The sequence below is a fragment of the Drosophila suzukii genome, chromosome 3 (assembly GCF_043229965.1).
Source record: "Drosophila suzukii chromosome 3, CBGP_Dsuzu_IsoJpt1.0, whole genome shotgun sequence".
NCBI classification, from domain to species: Eukaryota; Metazoa; Arthropoda; class Insecta; order Diptera; family Drosophilidae; genus Drosophila; species Drosophila suzukii.
In genome coordinates this window covers 38,579,201-38,590,219 of record NC_092082.1, presented here as the reverse complement: position 1 = coordinate 38,590,219, position 11,019 = coordinate 38,579,201, and the positions used below count along the sequence as shown (strand labels likewise).

Below are 11,019 nucleotides of genomic sequence, written 5' to 3'. Positions count from 1 at the left end.
AACCAAAATGCGTGATGCCGACCGTGTCAATCCGAAAGCTTGGATGCAACGCTCAGATACATAAGACAGCTCTGCTCCTGTGTTCAATAGAAGACGGCATGTTACGTGGTCACCTTTTGCGTTATTAACATACACCATAGCAGTTGGTAATATCCTTCGTTTGAATTCCGTTTGATGTGTAGATTTTGCAGTGCCTTGTGCACATACAACCTTTTGGGTGCCCGCTCCTTGGGCCAAATGACTGAGTGTCACTGAGCTTGTGTTAGACGCGCTTAAGTTTTGCTCGTCTCCCTCCGCTATCTGGGCAAGATTCCCACTAGCCTGTGGATTCGATTAGACGTGCAGAAGGGAGTGATGATTTCCTTTGCATTGCCTGCACTTGTATGTGGACTTGCACCTGTTGACCCCATGACCAGGTCGCAAGCAGTTTTAGCATAGTGATTTCTCCTTCACAAATGATAGTCTCTGCAGTCCAGACATATCCAGAAACTGCTGACAGCCATATAGAGTGTGTTCCGTAGAGCTGCATTTGGTGCAGCCACTACTTTCAACCGCAACCATCGAGTGTGTGATCCGTTTTGGTTTTTCAGGATGTGTTGTTGTCTTGCTTCCAGTCGCAAGCTCCCTTTTGCTCAGCTCCAGTTCCTCGCAGCGAGAATCGAGAAACTTGAAGAATTTCTCTAGAGTGGGTGAATCTGTCTCCATGCTGCGCTCAATCCACCTGCGCCGTGTGTCAGCGTCAAGGGCTAGATCTAGGGCTAGATAGATGATCCAACAGTCGCGTCCCGTCTGATTCACCGCATCCAATCCACGAACAATTTCGTTTGCTCCGTCCGAAACCTTCCGTAGAACTGTTGCATCGATCTTTGTAGTTGTTGGCAGGCTCATAAACTGTTCCAAAAACGAGTTTACAATGTGCCGTGGACGATTGTATCTTTCCTTAAGACGTTCCCATGCAGTGTTGTAAGCCGTGTCCATAATTGCCAAGTGTCGAACCAAGTTGGCAGCCTCATCAACGAGTAGTGTTTTTAAGTGATGGAACTTCTGGGTGTTGGACAAATGCTGTTTGTTATGAATTGTGCTTTCATATATGTCTTGAAAGGATGGCCACTCTGTGTAGTTGCCCGAGAACCGTTTGATTTGAATTTTAGGCAATTCGCTCAGATTCGAATTCGCCGTGAGTACCGAGTTCCGAGAATTCGCTAATGTGACGTCACCACCAACATGATCAGGCATGTTCGGTGTGCTCCGACTTACAGCAAGTCGCTCAAATAGTTGTTGGTTTTGTTGCAGCAAGTTCAAGATTGCATCGTTGTTTGAGTGTAGCCCGTTGCTGCCACTCGCACCGCTTGTAGATGTCCCCGGTTGTAGATCATTACTCCTTTCCTTGAGAATAGCGCTTGCCCTTAGGTATTTTGCTTCGTAGACCGCATTGTCAATCTCCGGATCGACATAGCCTTCCACTTCCTCGTGAGGCGCAATGCAATCGCTAAACTGGTTGAACTCCTTCCAAACTTCGTTGAGAAGATCTATCCGTGTGACGATCTCTGTGTGTGTAGCAATCTCCGTTTGTTCAGCCCATGCCAAGACACGTGTGATGTTGGCCTTGAGTCTTGCACGGCTTTTCACTAATGATTTTAATTGTTCCATTGCAAACAATTACAAATGAGAATCAAAGCACTTCAAAACTGTCCAAGAATCCGGAACAATGAACCAGCAATATGGTTAGAAATATAAACGACTTTGTTGTGTGGACTGTATGTAATTTTTATTCTTGACGGTTTCGAAGCCTATTTGATACTGATCTGAATTTCACAAAAAGACGCTGTCGTAGCAGCGTTGCCAGAATCGAAAAAGTAGATATATATATGTATGTCGATATTCTGTTACATAGGATAGAGATGGCATTATGCGCCTAAATATGAGAGGTTATTAAAGACTGCAACCGTTCAGGAACAAGTATCACAGATATTAATGACAAATTGACAAAAATCACAGAGCACAAGCGACGCTAAATCGATATATTATTATTATGAATTTCTTTTAAACGATCTCTTAGTTTTGAAAAAAAAACATTGATCTTGGCTTGTATCTTTTTCTTTCAAAATTTCTTCTTGGTTTGTAATTTCTCCTTTCAAAATTTCTTCTTCATTTAGATTTTCTTCTTTTAAAATTATTTCTTGGCTTGTATTGTTTTCTAGTTCTGGCCGTTGTTTTTTGGTTACAAAAATAAAATTTCTGTATTTTATATAAATTATAAATTTTAAAAATATAATAATACAAATTAATAATATTAAGGAAATTGATATTTTGGTATTAATAATCTTTATAAATGGATTGATAATGTTTATATTGTCAAGAGTTAGTTCCGAATTGTTTGAAGCAATATATTGTGAAATGTCATAATTTATGAATTTATGCTGAGCTGTATAGTTCAATATTTTGTTTTCGCTGTTAATGTAGGTGTTGTTATTTATAATGATTGAGTCATTGAACAAAATTAAATATGAACCTTTTAGTTGAGTGTAGTCTATACTATATACTATATATATGTTCCTGTTATTAAAATGGCACCATCCTGTAAGATATCTATTTCCTTATTAATTTCTCTTATTTTAGAGCAGTTGGCTTTTTCGCCATTTAATAATTTTATAAAACAACTAGTTTCAAAACTTACCCTTCAGTTCCAAAAAAAAAGTTTCACTTGTGAATCACCTTGGGAATCACCTGGGACATGTCCTCGTGCACAAGTGAAGAACAAGTGACGCTCCATATAGAAAATTGTATGGGATGTCCGCATTTTCACAAGTGAAAATTCAAATGAAAATTTTTCGAAGTCCTACGGGATTTCACTTGTTCGTTATACTCATTTTTCGTATGGCCTGTCACGTGCCGGTGACTCGTCCCAAGTGAATCACTTGGGAAAATCAGAATTTTTCCTTGAGTTTTCACTTGTGAAATCACTTGCAAGGGACTCGTCCCAAGTGAATCACTTGGGAAAATCAGAATTTTTCCTTGAGTTTTCACTTGTGAAATCACTTGCAAGGGACACGTCCCAAGTGAATCACTTGTGAAAATCAGAATTTTTCCTTGAATTTTCAATTATAAAAATATAAAATTTAAAATACATACATATTTAATTTCATTTTAGTTCATTTTAATTATATGGTATTATTTCGATTTTCAAAAATTGTACAATTATTGTTTCTGTTTTTATGCTTCGTAAGCTTATTTTTAACGTTAGTCATCGCCGTTCTTAAACCTTTGTCCGGGTCCTCTGAATCCTTGGCCAACGCTCCTGAAAAAACATGTTCCAAAAATGCGTTTTATTTGTTTAATTGTATATTTACCTTTTATAGCTTGTTGCAGAATTTTTATTGGCACAAAACATTTCGTCATCCACTTTCGGCTAACGGAACCCATTGAATACCTTCAAAATTTACGTACTTTAAACTAAGATCAATGCACAACATCTTAAACTTAATGTAGAACTTACCTGACTTTATTATATTAACTAAACGATTAAAGTAACTCTGCTGCGCACCATTAAAATGGATGCTTCCCTTTCAATCACTCAAACAGAATGCACCAAGTCTTCTCACCCCTTTACTAGATTTCTTTTGTTTTCTCTTCGCTGTTGGCGCGTGCCACTGCACCTATACCCTTTCTAAAGTGAATTATATATCCGACTATATAGTTTTTACTTCTTGAGTAAAAAATACAATACGATTTTTTTTTAAATGTTAATACTTAAATGTTTTAAATACTTAAATCAATTTTAACGGACTAAATTTCTATAACTTAAGTAAAAAATTATATTGTAATAAAAATGTATAATAAGTAAATATAACATTATAAGTAAATTCAATATACTAAATTTTACTATAATCAAATAGTTTACTTTTATAAAACAATATTAGTTGTTTTTTTCGATACACAATAATGCTCCTAAAATATTAGGGCATTCACATGTCGCTGCTCCACGAAAATTTTTCCGCCGAACATAACGGAGAGACGCAAAAAAAAATAACGGACCAGCCGAAATTTGTCTCTGCGAGCGCGGAGTGCAGGCAGATTATAAGACAAGAAAAAGAGGGAAATATCCGAATATCTGCCTCTCTTTGTTGCACGATCGTTTTCGTGAGCAGTCTTCTACGCTGCGCCGACTGCTCTGCTGACGTCAACAGCGGCACAGCGTTTTAGGCACAAAAAAAAAACAAAAAAAGCTTTTTGCCTTGAGCCATGTCACCGCGTCCCTACTGCAGAACTGAAGGGTAATTTACTTAATTTAAGGCACATTCTGTATTTCAAAATATTTGGTTGAATAGCTTTGTTTGAAAGAATTCTATTTGCCGCGGATATTAGTTTGCAATTTTGTACATCCACACACATGCATAACTACATATGTATGTATGTATGTCGTTTTCTGGCTCTACCCTTCAGTTCCAAAAAAAAGTTTCACTTGTGAATCACCTTGTGAATCCCGTGGGACATGTCCTCTTGCACAAGTGAAGAACAAGTGACGCTCCATATAGAAAATTGTATGGTATGTCCGCATTTTCACAAGTGAAAATTCAAATGAAAATTTTTCGAAGTCCTACGGGATTTCACTTGTTCCTTATACTCATTTTTCGTATGGCCTGTCACGTGCCGGTGACTCGTCCCAAGTGAATCACTTGGGAAAATCAGAATTTTTCCTTGAGTTTTCACTTGTGAAATCACTTGCAAGGGACACGTTCCAAATGAAACACTTGGGAAAATCGGAATTTTTCCTTGAGTTTTCACTTGTGAAATCACTTGCAAGGGACACGTCCCAAGTGAATCACTTGTGAAAATCAGAATTTTTCCTTGAGTTTTCAATTAAAAAAATATAGAATTTAATTCATTTTATTTTAATTCATTTTAATTATATGGTACTATTTAGATTTTCAAAAATTGTACAATTATTGTTTCTGTTTTTTTGCTTCGTAAGCTTATTTTTAACGTTAGACATCGCCGTTCTTAAACCTTTGTCCGGGTCCTCTGAATCCTTGGCCAACGCTCCTGAAAAAACATATGTTTAAACAAGGAAGAACGCTATAGTCGAGTACCTCGACTATCAGATACCCGTTACTCAGCTAAATAGAGATATGCAAGCAGCAAAGCGAGATTAAAATGCGCCACCTACCGGCGGTATACAGATTTAAGCGTTATGGGCGTTAGAGTGGGCGTGGTAAATTTTTTTTTTTAACCAATCGATAGGTATTGACGAGATCAATACATTTCAGTTAAAATTTTTTTATCTAGCATGAAAATTGTGGGCGTCACAGGTTTTCGCGGTTTGTGGGCGTTAAAGTGGGCGTGGCAAACTTTTTTTTGGGTCAATCGATAGGTATTGATGAGAACAATACATTTGAGTTAAAATTTTTATTCTAGCATCAAAATTGTAGGAGCCACAGTTTTGGGCGGTTTGTGGGCGTTAGAGTGGGCGTGGCAAACTTTTTTTTGGGTCAATCGATAGGTATTGATGAGAACAATACATTTCAGTTAAAATTTTTATTCTAGCATCAAAACTGTAGGAGCCACAGTTTTGGGCGGTTTGTGGGCGTTAGAGTGGGCGTGGCACTGTGCTGAAACAAACTTGCGCTGCGTAAGAAGCTCAGGAATCTGCACGCCAAATCTCAATAGCCTAGCTCCCATAGTTTCCGAGATCTCAGCGTTCATCCGGACGGACAGACAGACGGACAGACGGACAGACGGACAGACGGACAGACGGACAGACGGACATGGCTAGATCGACTCGGCTAGTGATCCTGATCAAGAATATATATACTTTATGGGGTCGGAAACGCTTCCTTCTGCCTGTTACATACTTTCCGACGAATCTAGTATACCCTTTTACTCTACGAGTAACGGGTATAAAAATGCGTTTTATTTGTTTAATTGTATATTTACCTTTTATAGCTTGTTGCAGAATTTTTATTGGCACAAAACATTTCGTCATCCACTTTCGGCTAACGGAACCCATTGAATACCTTCAAAATTTACGTACTTTAAACTAAGATCAATGCACAACATCTTAAACTTAATGTAGCACTTACCTGTGTTTAATATATTAACTAAACGATTAAAGTAACTCTGCTGCGCACCATTAAAATGGATGCTTCCCTTTCAATCACTCAAACAGAATGCACCAAGTCTTCTCACCCCTTTACTAGATTTCTTTTGTTTTCTCTTCGCTGTTGGCGCGTGCCACTGCACCTATACCCTTTCTAAAGTGAAATATATCCGACTATATAGTTTTTACTTCTTGAGTAAAAAATACAATACGATTTTTTTTAAATGTTAATACTTAAATGTTTTAAATACTTAAATCAATTTTAACGGACTAAATTTCTATAACTTAACTATAAAATTATATTGTAATAAGAATGTATAATAAGTAAATATAACATTATAAGTAAATTCAATTTTCTAAATTTTACTATAATCAAATAGTTTACTTTTATAAAACAATATTAGTTGTTTTTTTCGATACACAATAATGCTCCTCAAATATTAGGGCATTCACATGTCGCTTCTCCACGAAAATTTTTCCGCCGAAATATTAGTCGCTAGCCGAACATAACGGAGAGGCGCAAAAAAAAATAACGGACCAGCCGAAATTTGTCTCTGCGAGCGCGGAGTGCAGCAGATTATAAGACAAGAAAGAGAGGGAAATATCCGAATATCTGCCTCTCTTTGTTGCACGATCGTTTTCGTGGGCAGTCTTCTACGCTGCGCCGACTGCTCTGCTGACGTCAACAGCGGCACAGCGTTTTAGGCACAAAAAAAGCTTTTTGCCTTGAGCCATGTCACCGCGTCCCTACTGCAGAACTGAAGGGTAGTGTCAAGGCTTGTCCTAACTACTTTGGTTTGAGAGCATTGGACCGAAAACGGAAAAGTTTTTTTGGGACAATCTATAGGTATTTATTAAGCTAATACATATTCTTTGAAAGAGATAAATAAAGATGTACAGATCTTTAAAGGTTTTTGCCCGTCAATGGGACAAATGGATAAAGGGTTCATTATTCAATAGAATAAGTTAGCCGCGCACTTTGCTCTCTTTGAGCGTCGGCAGGGCTTTTTTCTTTGCCGCTAAGTTCGGCCGACAACTATTTACATACACACACATACACGGGTAAAAACATTTCGCATTGTCTGGCTCTGACGTCATAGCTTTTTTCTTGGGAGGTTTGTGGGCGTAAGAGTGGGTCAATCGATAGGTATTGACAAGACTAATACATTTCAGTTAAAATTTTCTATCTACCATCAAAACTGTAGGAGCCACATTTTTTTTTGGGCGGTTTGTGGGCGTTAGAGTGGCCGTGGCACTCTACTCAAACAAACTTGCGCTGCGTAAGAAGCTCAGGAATCTGCACGCCAAATCTCAATAGCCTAGCTTCTAAGGTTTCCGAGATCTCAGCGTTCGTCCGGACGGACAGACAGACGGACATGGCTAGATCGACTCGGCTAGTGATCCTGATCAAGAATATATATACTTTACGTTGTCGGAAACGCTTCCTTCTGCCTGTTACATACTTTCCAACGAATCTAGTATACCCAATACATCCGGTTTGAGGTAACATACCTTGGCCACGCGCTTAGCCATTTCATTTCGATTTTGATTGTAAACGAGGCCAGTCCAAGTTAACAAGCACAAAAAATGAAGTTGAAAAAAAAGTACTTTTTTGTAGAGGAACCGGACGTGCAGATTTTCTCTGTACCAGGAAGAACTTCAAGTTTGACACCTGTAACAAAGTTCTCCATCATGTGTAACAAGGGTACACCTAGTTTGCAGGCCTCTCCCACCTTCCCAAAATTTGTGCAAGCTATTACTGGCAACGATTCGATGATAGAAAGTGGAAGGATCTACTACCATAACCATCCAGTGCCAAGAAGTTCCCAGAGAGTCCCGCATCTACTACTTTGCCACACTTGTTTCAGCCGGAAACATATTGCCAGAAGTCTAGCCGCACATATTTTTCGAAGTTGGACAGTAATTCGCACACAAAGGAAATCGCGCTGTTAAAACCCAACTGATCGGCAACGCGGTTAAAATGTAAAATAAGTAACAAGGGGGTAAATTTATAAGTTTATTTTTTTTCTGGTCGTACATATTAATACCCTTGCAGAGGCTATTATGATTACAGTCAGAAGTTTGCAACGCAGTGAAGGAAACGTTTCCGACCCCATAAAATATACATATTCATAATCACCATCACTAGACGAGTCGATCTAGCCATGTCCGTCTGTCCGTCTATTTCTACGCAAACTAGTATCTCAGTTTTAAAGCTATCGGTCTAAAACTTTCCCAAAAGTCTTCTTTCTTTTGCAGGGAATATATAAGTCGGAACCAACTTGATCGGACAACTATATCTTATAGCTGCCGTAGAAATAATCAAAAAACAAATTAAAAGAATTATATCTTTGGTGTTTTTTAACATGTAACTTCCTAAAAATAACATTTTTTAATTAGTTCTGAATTGGTGGGAAAATAATATGAAACAAATTACAGCTTCAGTGTTTTTTGACATATTATCTTATACTATTGGGAACATCAAATCGGACGACTCTAACATATAGCTGTCAAAGAAACGGTCAGAGAAATAATACAATAATTATTTAAAAAAAAATGTTTGCTTTTTTGATTTTGATCGTAATTTCTTTTACTCTGGGATATAAAATATTTTATCTTTTCAGCATTATGAATTTTATTTTACACAAATATCACTGAAGCTAGGAACAATTCTTAAAAATATAACATGGTGTTACTAACATTGATTATTTCTTATAACTACAAGGGTATACAAACTTCGGCTTGCCGAAGTTGACTTCCATTCTTGTTTTTTAATGTGATTAGAACAGAAGAACAAATATATTGAAATGGAAAGAAAGAAAATTTAAGGCAAACAAGGCAAAAGTGTTAAAAAAATAAAATGTTGCGGACATAACGTAGAAATCAACGAAAAAATTTAAAGTGAAAAGAAAGAAAGAGAAAAAGAGAATAAGAATAAAATATCAAGAAAAAAGAGGATCGTGCGTGTATTAAATAAAATTAAATAATATCCCTAAGTTAAAAAAAAGGAAGTAAAGTTAATTAAAAGCAGAAGATAGAATGACGTCATTGTGCACAAGGAGCATGAAAAACCCCCTTTTTTCCAGCCGATCGCCGCCGCATCGCCTTTACGTTTTTTTTTATTGAAAGTTTATATTTGACTATATTCTTTCCCTTTCGTGCCCTTGAATGGCGTAACTGATCTAGGCCAAGCGCTGCTCAATGCTAACCATCGTTATACATTTATACATACATATGATTCATTTCTATTGTTTTCTCATTAAATATAAATTATTACAAAAGTGATTTTATTATATTTTAATTTATTTGTTAGTAACCGTTAGGGCAGCTCCCAGTTTTAAGTTAAAGCCGCCCTTGGTTTTTCCTGGTTGGTGGTGTTCAGTCGCGTTGGTCTTTCCCATAGATGGTACGGCTGGTGCTTTCTTCAAAACCTTATGGTGGTTGATGTAAGGGGTACCATTAGGTTTATTTTGTCGTCAAAGGTTATCGGAATGTTCCAAAAACAGCTTGATGAGTAGTGCCGCTTGTTATGCTAAAGTGTTATTGTGCTGAACGTCGTAAATTATTAATTTTGTATACCGCCAGCACATCAGCCACACTGACATTTGTAAGGTGTTCATTGGTTATCTCTCCGACCTCAATGTTGTCTAAAATAACTGGGCCCAATATATTTAGTTTTGCCAAAGCTATAGCTGTGATGAGATTTTTTAATTCAGTTATTACTGAGTCTAATTCACCTGACTTGCTAATGAAGTTTATTCGTTGTGACAGGACATGGTTAAATTGAGTTTGAATTTTGCTATTGATGTGTATCTGATTGTTCTCAGCCTGTATTAATTGTAATTGTCTAAACTTGATTTACTCCCAATCCTCAAAATCTGGAATCCCTGCTGTTACTTTTAATGCAGACCCTAGCATGTTAACACAACGGCTTTATCTGTGGTATATTTTAATTGTGTCTATTAATTTACGGATTTTTAGAATGCCGGAAAGTATGACCAGTACCTTATGCTTTCTTGGTAAGGTTTTCGTTAATGATGATGTCTCGTCTACAAAGGTCCCATAAAAGGATATACTAGCTGTGTGTCCAAGGTATCCGTACTCGTCCCAGATAGTTACGTCCTTGTCGATCACCGGTTTGTAATCAGCGTGTGAATAGTCACTAAGTCGAAAAATCGCGTTCGTGGTCAGTACTGTCAGGAGGAATATGACGATATGGTTTAGCCTAAAAGGAACAAAAGGAAAATGGTTAATACTAATATTTCTTAATCTATCTTAGGCTGTCCTTATGGACCACTCTCCCCTTTATTATATCCGTTGTCCCCATGTCCGCCTCAACGGTTTCCTTGGAACAAAGTGGTGATAATTTGTTTCCTAGCCGTTTATTTGATTTTATCCAAGCTTTGTCCCCTACCTGAAAACTTTTGTAAGCCCTGTCTTTGTTAACGTGGTCCACGGTTTTTTCCTGAGCTATTTGTATTTTTTTCTTTAATTTATATTTCAAGTTCGATAGGGGTTGAATAAATAACTTCGACAGGTTTTGTAATCTATAGTTGCTAATAGCACTATGTCAATGGTATCGTTAATTTTTCTGCCTAATTTTAGGCAACGAGCTATCTCGGCAAACGTACTAGAAAACCTTCTACCGTTCCGTTTGAGGTGCAGAGGTGGGACATTTGCAATACTAATTCCAAAGATTCTTGTTTTGATTAAGAGAGCGTTCGTTGTCGCAGTATAGGGTTTATATTTTTGGAAACAGACTGACAAGTTGAAGTAAAGGTGTTTTAATGTCTATAATTGCTCGTGAGCTAATGTGTTTAACGGAGGCAAACTTAGGGAACTTGTCCACGGCGGTTAAAAAATATTTTCCGTCCGTAGAAAAAATATCGACGTGTAAAATTTCTCCTACGTAGGTTGGGACG

At 37.4% G+C, this 11,019-nt stretch overlaps 2 long non-coding RNA genes across 4 annotated transcripts; both read right to left on the bottom strand.

Moving 5' to 3' along the window:
* Positions 1-3,184: 3,184 nt before the first annotated feature.
* LOC139353169 (uncharacterized) lies at positions 3,185-4,006 on the bottom strand. 2 transcript variants are annotated; one of them, XR_011604324.1, is made up of 4 exons: positions 3,902-4,006; positions 3,497-3,667; positions 3,351-3,430; positions 3,185-3,298 (listed from the first exon to the last, which is right to left on the bottom strand). It is a non-coding gene; the product is annotated as an uncharacterized lncRNA (long non-coding RNA). The 2 variants fall into 2 exon arrangements; XR_011604323.1 differs by lacking the exon at positions 3,902-4,006 and having other exon boundaries at positions 3,497-3,871.
* Positions 4,007-4,871: 865 nt separating this feature from the next.
* On the bottom strand, positions 4,872-6,603 carry LOC136117549 (uncharacterized). Of its 2 annotated transcripts, XR_011604387.1 has the most exons (3): positions 6,081-6,585; positions 5,935-6,014; positions 4,872-5,043 (listed from the first exon to the last, which is right to left on the bottom strand). It is a non-coding gene; the product is annotated as an uncharacterized lncRNA (long non-coding RNA). The 2 variants fall into 2 exon arrangements; XR_011604386.1 differs by having other exon boundaries at positions 5,935-6,603.
* Positions 6,604-11,019: the final 4,416 nt, after the last annotated feature.